Below are 14,747 nucleotides of genomic sequence, written 5' to 3'. Positions count from 1 at the left end.
GTTAGAGAATACTAGGTGGGAGGAGCGGCAGGAGAGGGTGATAGGTAGGTAAGATGCATCCTGTTAAAAGGAAGCAGGAAGGTACCTGTAGGAAGTCGGAAAAGAGGAAAGTCAGAGGAAAGTCAGGGGTTATTTGTGTTTTTTTTCTTTTTTTTTACAAGAAACTTCGGCTGGAACACCACATCACAAAACATAAAGGAGGGAGGTAGGATGAGGGCAAGAAGAGAGTGAGCAACATAAGACATAAGGATGGGTAGGAACGAAATAAAATGAGCTGGAACGTGAGGGGGATGAGCCACATTATTAAGCTAAAACAGATTCTAGGGAAGATAAAACGATCAGGAGCAAAAATTGTTTGTTTACAGGAAACACAGCACTAGGGACGATGTCAAGAGAGTCGAGAATAGATGGCAGGGACAAGTCTACTCGGCACCATTCAACTCACAAGCTAGAGGAGTAATGATACTAATAGACAAGTCGATACCATTTAATTTAAGAAATAAAATTGTAGACCCGGGGGGGAGACTTATAATACTAAACGGTACTATAGTCTCCACACAGATAAACCTAGTAAATATATATGGACCAAACAATGATGACCCGCTGTTTTTTCAAGAACTGTTTATAAAAATGGCAACTCTCTCGGGCCAGTTCATCATGGGGGGAGACTTTAACTGCGTGAGGAGACCGGAAATAGATAAGTCAGGGGGAATGGACACCTCCCACGGAAGAACAAGGAAAGTGATAGATACATTTATGAAAGACCTCGACTTGGTAGAGATATGGAGAAAGTTAAACCCAGACAAGAGGGAATATTCATGCGCTTCAAAATTACTAAGCAAGCCATCATTCTCTAGAATAGACTATTTTTTTGTTTCGACAAGCTTGATATTTAATTTACAGGAAGTGAATATGACAGTAGATTACTGTCTGACCATTCTCCAATGGCGTTGACTATGAACATGCTGGAAATAGCAAAAGCACCCCCTAGATTCAGACTCCAAACCAAGTGGCTCAACAACCCAAAATGTATGACTTTCATAGCTGAAAAGATAGACATATACTTCTCCATAAATACAGACCAGACAAGTGCAACGATGAGATGGGAAGCATTTAAGGCATATATAAGGGGGGAGATGATAAGCTATACTAAACATAAATCTAAGGAACACTATAAACAAATGGAGGACATAGAAAGACAGGTAAGAGGTGGAAGAACAGCTATATAGAGGAGAAGACCCAACAAAACAGAGAACTACGGGTATTAAAGGCCCAATACAAACATCTATCCACTACAAAGATAACATCAGACTTACAGTGGCTAAAACAATCATACTATGACCAAGGGGAGAAAGCAGGCAAGATACTGGCATGGAGAATTAGAAAGGCACAAACGGAAAGAATGATAAATACGATCAAATTAGGGAATGGGGTTGAAACGAATGACCCATTAGAAATAAATAACGCCTTTAAAGAATATTATGAAAAGTTATATAAATCAGAATACCCAAAGAACACAGAACAACAAAATGAATTCCTGGACCGGTTAGAATTCCCAAAAATAACGGAGGAGGAACAGAAACAGTTTGATCAAGATCTGACAATAGAAGAATTAGAAGAAGCGCTTACGGTTATGAATAGCGGGAAAGGGTTTACTTACTTAGGGATAAAGATAACCCCGGAGATTAAAGACTTAGTGCAAAATAACTACGATCCAATAATGACAGATGTAGAAAATAGCCTTGAAAGATGGAGCAAATTACCAATATCAATGATAGGCAGAGTGAATATTATTAAAAAGACTATATTGCCTAAATTCCTATACCTATTCCAATCAATCCCAATGCCCTTGCCTGAAACCTTCTTTCGGAGATTGAAAACGATGTTCACACGTTTCATATGGAACAATAAAAAGCCCAGGTTGAGACTGACACTCCTTTACCTCCCGTATGACAGAGGAGGGCTTAGACTTCCAGATATGAGGCTTTATTACTGGGCGGCACAGCTCAGGACAGCAATGTTCTACTTTCAATATGCAGATATACCAGCGTGGATGGAGATAGAAAAAGAAGAGACAAAGATTGCACTAGATGCATATATGTATTCGTGACAGAGCAGCTTATTGATAAAACATACAAAGAACCCGTTCCTCCAAAATACAATAAGAATCTGGCACAAAGCACACTTACACATAGGTAGAAGGGATAAATTATCGGGGTATACACCAATCTGGGGGAATGAGGAATTTAAACTGGGGAGGAATGATGGGGGATCAAAAAATTGGGCAGAAAGAGGTTTAGGTAGGATTAAAAACGTATACGTAGAGGGGGAGTTGATGACCTTCGAACAGATAGTAAGCACATTTGATATCCCAAGAACACATAGATTTAAGTACTTTCAAATCAGGAGCTATAGTCTCAAAAAACAGGGGGAGGGGCAATATGGAGGGAAGAGGACAATTATCCAAGTTTTATGATGTGTTGTTATCAGGATCGAAAGAGAGCTCTTTGAGCAGTTTGCGGGCATGGGAGAGGGACATGGAGGTGGAAATAGCAGAAGAGGACTGGGAACAAGCATGTGAAATGTCACAGACACTTTCAATTAAAACCAGATGTAAACTCCTACAATATAAGTGGATACATAGAGTATATATGACACCAGAGAAATTACACAAGTTTTATCCCATGATCCCGGATGAATGTACTAGGTGTGGGGTAGAGGTGGGGACCCTGTACCACTGTATGTGGGAATGTGAGAAGATACAGGAATATTGGAAAGAGATCTTGGAGCTCATATCTGAGATGACAGAGATAGAAATCCCAACCGATCCTAAGTTATGTATACTACACTTATATCCAGATAAATTTCCAGCTTATATTAGAAAGAGGAAATTGATAAATTTGTGTCTGTTACAAGCCAAGAGAGTGATAGCTCTGAACTGGAAGGAGATACAGAGGCCAGGAGCTAAACAGTGGCTAAAGGAAGTGTCAGAAAACTTAGCAATGGAGAAACTAACATACAGTACATACAGAAGGGAAAGACAGAACAGTTTGAAAGGACATGGACATCATTTATACACTTCCTGAAAAATTTTAGAATCTAAAGGAGAGAGATAGGAAACAAGAAAGGTAAGGGATAGGAAAGGAAAAAAAAAAAAAAAAACGGATGAGGGTAGAGAAGCCGAAGATCAGTTTTTTTATTTTTATTTTATTTTAGTTTAGTTTAGTTATTCATCTTTTATTTAATTTGTTTATTTTTTATTTTTTATTTTGTGTTGGTATTTCCGTGATTTCTTATAATTTATTTAACAAATAATTGTTTCTATTGTAATATGTCTGCGGGAATGTCAAGTTGAATTATAATTAGGGAAGGGAGGGGATTGAAGGGTGTCTTTTTAATTTTTGTCATGTGTTATTGTCTGTATGTATGTTTGTATAAAAAAAAATAAAAAAATATCAATAGTCAGTAAGTCTATGAACGTTACGTGAAGTGGGTGACATGTTGCAGGCACAATTTGGAAATGCACAAACACTATCACATTGTTCTTAACTTTTAGATAATGCTAAGGTAGCACCTCACAGGATTTCTGTTTGAGCAAGATTTCTGTTCAGTGGTAAAAACAAGCACTTTTACTGGACGTAGGCTTACGTCATTTGGTAACCAAATACAAATACGTGGGAATTATTTTCACAGGACATGAAGACATTATCCAAGATAAAATAGAGGCCTTTCACAGAAGGTTTTGAATGCCAAACTCTATTTCCACCATGTTGGAAGAAACAACGAAGCCTATGTGCAAAACAGTTCCTACAGTATGTGTCAATTCATCATTCAGAGGTTTATTCAAAAGTGAATCAAGCAAAGCAACAAAACAGGAAAAATAATAATGTTGCAAGTAGTGATGCACCGATGTGAAAATTGTGGCAGATACCGATAACCGATATTAATATTGCTGTTCTGGCCGATACCGATATTTACCGATGTCGATATCGCTGTATAGAAAACACTTTATGATAATCAAATAAAGAGCTATTTTCCAAAATTTCTTTTTACTTTTGTAACTTATTTTCAGAAATGAGTGATATTTTGAAACTATATAAGGCCAAAACATGTATACAAAAATATATTTTTTTTTTATATTGGCCCAATCTTGATATCGGACTGATACCGATGTGTAAAAAAAACTGCCATATCGGCCGATATATCGTGCATCACTAGTTGCAAGGAAAAATACGTTGCAACGGGCAGAATATAGTGACGTGGAGACGCCAAGACATTCTACAGGTATGGCAACAATAGGCAACAGGTGGCCATATTGACCTGCTAAATGTAATACGAGTACTCACACAATGCAGTGTCCAACTTTACTCTCAGATAGACACATAGTACAACAGGCAGGTACATTGGTACAGTAAGCTACATTTTCCATTACTCAGAGATAGGGATGTCCGATATTATCGGCCTACCGATATTATCGACCGATATTGGCATAAAAATGTGATATCTAAAAATATTGGTATCGGTTTTCAAAAAATATATATATATATTTACATTTATTTAACCTTAATTTACCCAGGCAAGCAAGTAAGAACAAATTATTATTTTATGTATTGTCAAAGTATGCATAATGTGTTAATTACACGAAAACGAGATATGTAATGTTAATTACCTGAAATGATTCAGTTTTTTGGGGGGGGAAACCCTGCATATATCGGTATCAGTTGATATCGGTATCGGAAATTAAGAGTTGGACAATATCGGTATATCGGTATCGGTAAAAAAGCCAATATCGAGCATCCCTACTCAGAGATAATTTCCTGGATCCCAACACTTCTAAACCAAATCACACAATTACATTGTGTCCAACCTCACATGGTGAAAAATAAAGGATCACAAAAATATCACCTTCTATTATGTGGAATCAAAACAGTGTCACATATCCAACTGATGGAGTCCAATGTTAATCTCTTGTCAACCTTTTACAGACTATACTATACAGTACTTGTGTCAGTTGTCTGACAATGTAAACAAGCTTGAGGGACAGACACAGGCTACAGACACATACGTACAAAAATGCATGTCAGTTGTTAACGCATGTCCGTTTGGGCCACGTGCCCCCCCCCCCCCCCCCCCCCAGCTTGAATGGGCATGTGACAACACTGGATAGAGGTAGGACTGCTGAAACTTGAGAAGTTCTACTAAAGTGAAATGTCCCATACTTAGTAAGTACTTAATTACTTAGTAAACTACTTAATCTGACTCTCACCTATACACTGCACGGACTAGAACGTATATATCATGCCAGTTAGGGTACCGTATACTGCACCGGTGTACTGTATACTTACAGTATATATATATATTCAGATTATAAGTGTTATTGACCATAATGAATATTGTATAATATATCTGATAGGGCATACAGACCCTCATCTGCACCTTTGATTACACTGCCTACTAGCCCATATGCTTATATTCAGAGTTAATTATATTGTTTACACCGCTTAGTTATTTTTTTTACCGTACTATAATTGTATGCCTATATTTATGTCATTACCCTGCCCATACCTGTACCCCCCCTCCGCCCTGATGCTACAGTATGATGCGTGAATTTCCCCAAGGGGATCAATAAAGGAATATCTTATCTTATTAATGTACTTAGTCAGTACCAACAATTTTACATTTACCAACGACTACGAAACTGTGGCCGGATTGTCTAAGCCGGAACGTACCCTTTAGTTAAAATGAAATAAACAAATGGGAACAGGACGGGTTGCATTATTACCTGCATGCATTTATAATTTTTCTTATTTTAAGCATTGCTTTTATTCTGTCTATTAACTCATTGGGCGCCAAAAACGAGTATACTCGTGTTTCGTCGCCAACGCTCGGAGCTGCCTGTGTCTCCGAGCGTAGGCACAGCTGCCTACGTTGGAATTGCAATGACGATCGAATCCCACCAGGTGGCAGTATCGCCTATCTTTTGAACTGGGGATATCAGTTGTCTTCCAGTACCGAGTTACCTCGGGCTGCTTCCGCCTCGGAGTGGACCAGGACATAGCAATCGGTCGGAGATTTGGTGCCTCAGACCTATTCTTTCCCATATGATAGCAATGCCCAATATACACGAGTAATTGCGATCGCCATGGCCACTGGGATTTATTCATTTTGGAGTACCTTCTGACTGAGGTAAGGTCTATTTTAGGTAACCTGCTGGTATTTTTTTTACCTAAAACATGCTTTTGTACCAATCACAGCATCGTATTTTACCGGACCTAAAACATGCTTTTGGCATGGTATATATACCTTTGATTTGGAAGTATTTGGGGTTTCAGGCGAGCAACCCGAACGATTTGGGCATAATGCATATAACGCGTCATATCTCACGATCTATGAAAAAAGACTGGATTATTTTGAAAAGGGGCGATGTTTAGCATGGAATAGCGCACAAACTAAAGTTGTAGAGATGAACTGGTTAGTCAGTGTTGGACTATGAACAATGTCTGTCAAATGAGCCATACTATTGTCTCCATAACTATAATACAGAACACACGATGGGTCCTCAAACATCGCTAAAATGGTCAATAACGCTGGCGCTTTGGGAAAACAGCATGGCGGTCAATGAGTTAAATGCCCATGTTATGTCTATGTTAGTGCAGTGAAGCACTTTGCGCTAGAGTTATTGTAGGAAAGGTGGAATAACGTGTATTAATAATAATAATTATTGAATCACGGGAGCGGGACGCGAGTGACAATCCACTCCCATGTGGGGCTATGTGAGACTGTTGTTCATTGACTATAGCTCAGCGTTCAACACCATAGTCCCCACCAGACTGGTGGACAAGCTGATCGAGCTGGGTCTGAGCTCCGCTCTGAGTGAGAGGCCCCAGGCGGTCAGGGTGGGGGGTCAGACCTCCAACACCATCACCCTGAGTATCGGGTCCCCACAGGGCTGTGTTCTGAGCCCCCTGCTGTATTCACTATATACAAACATGACTGTGTGGCCAAGTTCAGCTCCAACTCCATAGTGAAGTTTGCGGACAACACAGTGGTGGTGGGGCTGATCTCTGACAACAAAGAGAAGGCCTACCGGGAGGAGGTTGATGCACTGGCACGCTGGTGTCAGGACAACAGCCTGCTCCTGAACATTGATAAAACCAAGGAGCTGATCGTGGATTTTAGGAGAACACAGCAGGGGACACACACACCACTGTGGATAAACGGGGCTACCGTGGACAGGGTGAGCAGCTTTAAGTACCTGGGGGTCCACATCTCAGAAGACCTGACATGGACAACACACATAGACTCAGTCGTAAAGAAGGCGAAGCAGCGCCTCTACCACCTGAGACAGTTAAGGAAGTTCAGAGTATCGGGGAAGATACTCCAGTCCTTCTACTCCGGAGCTGTAGAGAGCATCTTGACTGGAAACATCACTGCCTGGTATGGAAACAGCAAGGCACAGGACAAGAAGGCCCTACACAGAGTGGTGCGCTCAGCCGAGCGTACCATGGGTATTGCACTACCACCCCTGCAGGTCTTATATAACAAGAGGTGCAAATCCAGAGCCTGCAAAATAATGAAAGACCCTCACCACCCCAACAACAGCCTGTTCAAGCTGCTGCGGTCAGGCAAACGCCTGCGCACACCAGCAACTAGGACAGAGAGACTTCGGCTCAGCTTCTTCCCCCAGGCCATCAGAATCTTGAACACTGAACTCTCCACACACACATGAGCACACACACAACACACACACACTGTATACGCCCTCACACACAGTCACTTTAGCATGAACACACACACACACATGCTGCACACGCTCACACTCAACGGTCACTTTACACAATGAAAAGGTCACTTTAAAAAATTAAAAAGAACAGGAGTGGTTCTTGTCAGTGGCGGCCGGTGTGAACTACATTTGGGTGGGCGCGACTTACCAACGTTAGAGAGAGAGAGAGAGACCGAATTAACTCACTGTTTACATGGTCGAGGAGGGCTTGATAAAGTGTATAATTATGTCCACTGTTGTCCCACAGTCCCAGACTGTTGATGTCCACTCTGTCCAGACTGCATCCAGCTATTAGCCAAATAGCTTGTTAGCACAACACAACAGTACTGTGATGAATGAATGAATAAGTCTGTCTTTGCCCATTTCCGTCGGCCAATCAGAGAGCGTCTCCGAGAAATGCGGCTACGGAAAGTATTGACGCTGCTTGCTTAGATGATAATAGATCGCTTGAAAACGCGCCCGGTTTCCATCATAATACATCATATTTCAACGCACAGCGAATTACGCACTGATTGGCTGCGACGGATACAGCGATGAAACCAGTGCACGCCCACGTCTAGCCCAGGAGAAATGCGGCTATGGAAAGTATAGAGGCGGTATGATTCTATATCAGACAGTCACTTCCTGTTAATGAAAACAATTATTTATATTTGATATATTAACGTTATATTGTGCATTGGAAACACAAACACTTAAAATGAGTAAATATTATTCATTTTAACACTTTGGTTGCCTAAGGTTAAATTAATGATATACCATAGATTGCCAGCGCTATTTGTCTATGGAGAAAGTCCCCTTCTTTGCAGGGCTATAACTTTTTAAATTCTATTGCTACATTGCCATTATTAGGGCCCATTCAAAGTCCTATATGTATTGTTCATTGTGTAGCAACGTTAAACTTTTTCATTCACATATTCATAGTAAAGTATGGTCTAATGTATAAGTATGTTTTCATCTCTTTCTGCAGCTTTCTCCAGAACGTGATATATAGCCCCAAATGCATTATATTGATGATGAAATACAGTTTGATGGCAATCAGCGCGATATAAAAAATTCCAACTAGACGTACTTCTAGAAGTTACTACACGTCATCTGATGTTGACCGGATGGGCGAGGGGGCGTTTATAATTCCGTGGGCAGCGTTATACCAATCATCTAATGTGGGTCAAATGTTGATAATATCAGTTATTATCGAAGACGGTAACGTTACACGCTGAAACTCACCCCAGTCTCCGCGCGCCGTTGGGCGATCATCGTCGAGTAGAAATTTTATCATTATGGGATATATTATTACCCGGTCCATCTCCAGCTTGTATAATGGTATATACGTCCAAATCATGTTGTTTATCGAGTTATTGGCAATCGATCGCTATGTAGAGTGACGAGCTAGAGTCACGGGACATGTACCGAGTGGCCGGAAGCAATACGGACGTCTAGCAAAACCTCTAGTGCGCTTCCTGTTAAGCGCTTGCGCCGATCGGCCACCAGATGGCGCTCCTGAACCGCCAGAGAGCTCAGTGGGTCCTGCTGGTGGATCACAGGCCAGCGGAGGGACATTATGAATCCGATCGCAGATTTTTGAAATATTGATATAAAGACGACGTACAGCGTCCCCCGGCAACTTTAGCATGGCCAGCAAAGACGTCTAAAGACGGCTCCCGGCACCCAAAGTGTTAAACATGTTTATTTTATTTCTAGGACTCTAAAAAAAATTAAAAATAAAAAAATCCTTCTTCTTCTCTCTTTTAACCAGGGAGGGCGGCGCTCTAGCGCCCCTATTGACCAGCCGCCACTGGTATGGATATAGCAAGATAGCATAAGGATACATAGTATAACTGTATAGTATAGTATAGCATTGTATAGTAGTGTACATAAGACCCAGTGCCTCATCCGTAGCTAACAGTGTATCGCAGGACCTTAGCATGTCTTACCATGCTTTTTTTTTTTTTTATATTTTTTTTATTATTGCAAAACAAAAGATTATTAAAAGTCAGTACTCAACACACAATGCATAATGAAACTTTCAGTAAAGGTGGTTAAAATATATGCAAGTACAGAAACAGGATAAAACAAAAATAGTCTATAATAACATTTTAACCGTATACAGTGTATATCCAGCGAAATTACAATTATATAAATGTTAGTATATAATATACCCCTAATACCTATTTTCTAAAACCCTACACACATATGCTCCTGCTCAAACCCCCCCCTCCCGGACCCCCTCTTGGATAGTACCTCCATTATCCCTCACTCCTAACCAGACACTACCATTATAAGCTAGCTTTTATTCTCTCCACCACTTCTAACCACATTGACATTTTGGATTCATTGAGCCCCAGAATTCTTGCTGTAGATATTTCTTGATATATCACATCGAGATATGTAAGAAACCACACTTTTCGGCACATTTTTTCCGGTTGAAACCAACGTGATGCGATCAGTTTTTTAGCTACTGTGATACCCGATAAAACCAATCTTTTTAGTTGTGGATTCACTGCAAACTCAAAAACATCATTCAATAGTAATACCGCGGGGTGTACAGGTATATTCCAAAATACGAGTATTGATAATTGTTGGGACACATCTTTCCAGAATGCTTTAACTGGTGGGCAGTCCCAATACATGTGCATAAATGTTCCTTCGTCCCCATTTGTACATTGGGAGCATTTGGAGTCTTGTATAAGCCCCATTTTGCACAGCCTTATAGGAGTCAAGTATGTCCTGTGAATATAGTTCAGATTGATTTGTTGATGATCCGGGTTCCTTGATGTAAGTCGGACATTTGCCCAGGCTCCTTGCCAATCAAAGTCATATTCCAGGTCTGGTATATCCCTCCTCCAGACAGTGTCTAGTTGAAGGGTTTCATACGAGGACGTTAGTAATTGATAATAAAAACCTGATACAAAACCTCCCAATGTATCTCTTTCATAGAAAAATTTGTGGTATCTGTGGTGTTCAATTGGTATGAGTAATGGAACACCGTGAGATCTCATACAAAGTCGTAACTGTATGTAAAAAAGCCATGTGGACTCGGTGAGGTTAAACTTTATGCATATTTCGACATAACTACAGAGGCCCTTGTTATTAAAAATATCCCCTAATGAGTGTATGCCTTTCTCTTCCCATATAGGGAATCTTATAGGTCGTTTTCCCATTAAGAGTGCATTGTTATTGAATATGGGAGTGTGATTATGCCATTCTTGAGGGTTAGGATATTTCTTTTGTGTTTCCCGCCATGTTCTGATTGCATGGGTAATTATTGGGCCAAATTCTCGCTCACAATGCTTGATTGAAAGTTTAGTGTGTGCTATGTCTTTCAGTCTCTGTGGGGCTACTATGTTTTCTTCTAATTCTCTCCAAGATACCAAAGCCTGGGGGTCAAACCATATCTTCAATGGTCTTAATGTGAAGGCCTTAAAATATTGTAAAAAATCTGGGACTGCCATGCCACCGTCTGCTTTATTTCTCTGTGCGGTGGATCTTTTTATGCGAGGTGGTTTGTTATTCCAAATAAATTTGTATGTGGAGGTTTGTAATCTTTTCCAGTAGCCCTCTGGAGGAGGTAACGGAAGCATTGAGCTGAAGAAATTGATTCTTGGTAATACATCCATCTTAACTATTGATACCCTTGCCTGTACTGAGTTTTTAAGTTTTGCCCACCTGTCCAGGTCGTCTTTGATTTTGTTCTGTATTTTTGTGTAATTGTGCTTCACCGTTTGTCTTATGGTGGGAAATATTTCCACACCCAAGCATCTGAAATGTTTGACCATGGGTATCGCACCTGGGAGGGTTGTGTCTTTTTTTGCACTGGTGTTAAGAGGAAGAAAAGCCGACTTAGGCCAATTTATTTTAAATCCCGATAATAACTTGAGTATATGCGGCAATGTGTTGTTGGGGTTTTGCATGAACAATATTACGTCGTCCGCATATAAACTAATTTTATGATGTGTGCCCTTGATTACTATTGGTTCTATGTGTTGGGATTGTCTTATAAATTGTGCTAAAGGTTCTAATGATAGATCGAATAGTCCGGGACTAAGAGGGCAACCCTGTCTGGCTGAGCGTGATACCGGAAAGATATCGGAGATGAATGTGCCTGTTGTAATCCTGGCCGATGGGTCCTTGTATAGTACTTTAATCATATCAATGAATCCTTTTCCTAACCCCATCCTTTCTAATACTGCCCATAGAAACGACCATTCCAACCTGTCAAATGCTTTCATAGCATCCAGGGATAGTATCGCCTTAGGTGTGGTGTCCTCTTTGTCTGCATCTAGTACGTGCAGTATTCGCCTTATGTTATCATTGATCAGGCGACCTTTTATGAAGCCTGTTTGGTCCGGATGAACTAAAGACGTCATATGCTTTTGCAATCTGATGGCTAATATCTTAGAGTACAGTTTGACATCGGTTCCGAGGAGGCTTAAAGGACGGTAACTACCGCACTCAGTGGGGTCTTTGTCTTTTTTGTGAAGAACTGAAATGAGTGCAGTATTTTGGTGTTTATGGAAGCTTCCCTCTTTGACTGAGTATAAGATCATATTTAGTAATAAGGGTCCAAATATGTCCCAGCAAGAAATGTACATTTCTGATGGGATACCGTCAATTCCCGGAGCCTTGCCGTTTTTCATTCCAGATATGGCCTTCTTGAGTTCTTCTAATGTGATCGGTACTTCTAACTGTTTAGCGTCGTCCTCCGTAAGTTTAGGGAGAGTAATTTGATTAAGATATGTGTCTAATTTGTCTTGATCAAAGGTCGTTTCCGAATTATATAAATCGGAGTAGAATTCTTTGAATGTATCGTTTATTATTTTGGGTTCCGTTACTAGAGCTTGTTGTTTCCTAATGGCAGTTATATCTGCAAATTTTGCATTAATTCTTAGTCGCATGGCTAATAGGTGACTAGGTTTAGAGCCTTGGAAGTACTGCTGTTGTCTTGTGCTGCGTATTTGCAATTCCAATTTTTGTCTGTATATTGCTTTGATCTCTGTCTTTAGAATGTTAACTTGGTTTTCTAGTCTAGTAGAGTTGTTGTATTTTAAAGAATTAAAAAGCGTTGAGTAAAGCATTTCCATTTCAGATAGTTTTGTGTTTTGATTTTTGCGCAATATAGAGGAAAATCTATCCGTGAAATCCTTGATCATAGTCTTTACCGACATCCATAATATTCTGGGATCTTGCACCGAGTTAGAATTATCCCGTAGGAATATTGTGAGAGCTTCTTTAATTTGTGTAATGAATTCCTTGTTGTTAAGCAGCATGGAATTAAAACGCCATCTTGGGGCCCGGGAAGATAGTGTACCAAATGTTGCTTTCAGGATTAAGTAGCAGTGATCTGATAGCGCATTGGGTGTCATTTCCACTTCATATTTATCAAATATTCTCGGGGATGCAAAGACGTAATCAATTCTGGATAGTGTGTTGTGTCTCGTCGAACGACAGGAGTACTTGCGGGTCATGGGGTTAAGTGAACGCCATAAATCAGTTACCCCTGTTGATTTCGACCAATCTTTTAATGCTTTAGATGAATTTTTTTGTTCGCTGGAAAAGGTAAGGTAAGTTTTGTCCATCCTTGGGTTCCAAATGGCATTAAAATCCGCACCTATTATATATGAGTACTTGGGATGGTTTAACATTTCTCCGGTTAGTGAAGTGAAGAAACCCACTTCGTACAAATTTGGGGCATATACCGCTGCCAATGCAATTTTCCTGTTATTGTGTATAATCCTAGCTATAGTTATGCGCCCCTCAGCATCCGACCATACCCCTTTCAATTCGATATTTAATTTGCGTCTGACGACTATGGCTACCCCTCTAGTTCTCGTAACAAAAGAAGAGTGACTAATATTATGGTATATGTTATCCGCTAACGTATTTATGTCTTCCTCTAAAATGTGCGTTTCGCTTAATAGAGCCACGTCATGTTCTTTTTTCATCAGTGTGAGCACGCTTTTGCGTTTGTGTTGTTTGTTTATCCCACCGGTGTTCCATACCATTATATTCAAACTAGCCATAATCTATGCATGTTTTTGTGTAGTTTTTGGTAATGCTTCTGGAGTGTGAAGCTACAATAGATGTACATCCAATTAATGAGGTCCCGTTGAGAGCTGAGCTTAAAAACATATATATATACAAATAAAAATCCCCTATTTTCCCCTCACCCAGAAAGTCGTACAGGCCTGTGTTCCAAGAACACATCCTCCGCGATTGACTTTCTCCCATGGTCCACCGGATTGCCCAAACTGAGCATTGTAATCTTAATCTTCCTATGCTAATTGCCATAGGATCTAACATTTCCATTCTATTGCAATAGAATGTCGCTTTTGGTCTTGCACCTTCCCTTACTGTAATGAAGTATTGTGATAAATGACAGAAAAAATAAAATAAAAAATAAAAAACGAGAATAAACTTTCATCGACATATTCATTTGAACCCTCTACTAACGTGTGGGAAAAAAGGAAAAAAGGAAAAGATTGTAGAGCAATATTGACACCTTAATGTGAAGAACATTGGAAAAGAACAATGTAAGTTAAAATATATTTAAAAAATATAGAGTAATGAGAAGAAAAAATTAAATAAAATAAAAATCAATGGAAAGATATAGATAAGGAATGAGAGATAGAATAATTATCAACGTGGAGAAGCCACTAGAACCGAATTAACAGATTAGATAAGATAGAAAAGCAGCGCCTTTTAGAGCTTCAATGTGCCTTCAATGGAGTGATTACTTAAATTGTTAGAATAACCTTGTAGTGTTCATACGTTTAGGTGTGGTTAATTTTTTAAATATTATTAAGGACTGATTGAACTTAATTTAATTTATTATCTGCTATGTGTATACACACCGGATGTTTATTGTTAGAGTTGTAGGCTTCGTTGTCATGGTGCCTTATATTCTAGAAGGTTGTAGAGTATACTAGTGCCTAGACTATTTTATGTTCCAGAATGATCTAAGAGACCC

General features: G+C 39.8%; 1 protein-coding gene across 1 annotated transcript in view; it reads right to left on the bottom strand.

Moving 5' to 3' along the window:
- Positions 1–14,747, bottom strand: part of st3gal5 (ST3 beta-galactoside alpha-2,3-sialyltransferase 5) — a 73,256-nt gene that overhangs the window by 56,392 nt on the left and 2,117 nt on the right.

The sequence above is a fragment of the Notolepis coatsorum genome (genome assembly GCF_963971535.1).
Source record: "Notolepis coatsorum genome assembly, chromosome: 16".
Taxonomy (NCBI): Eukaryota; Metazoa; Chordata; class Actinopteri; order Aulopiformes; family Paralepididae; genus Notolepis; species Notolepis coatsorum.
Note: the sequence above shows the minus strand (reverse complement) of the source record. Positions and strands in the feature narration are given on the sequence as shown.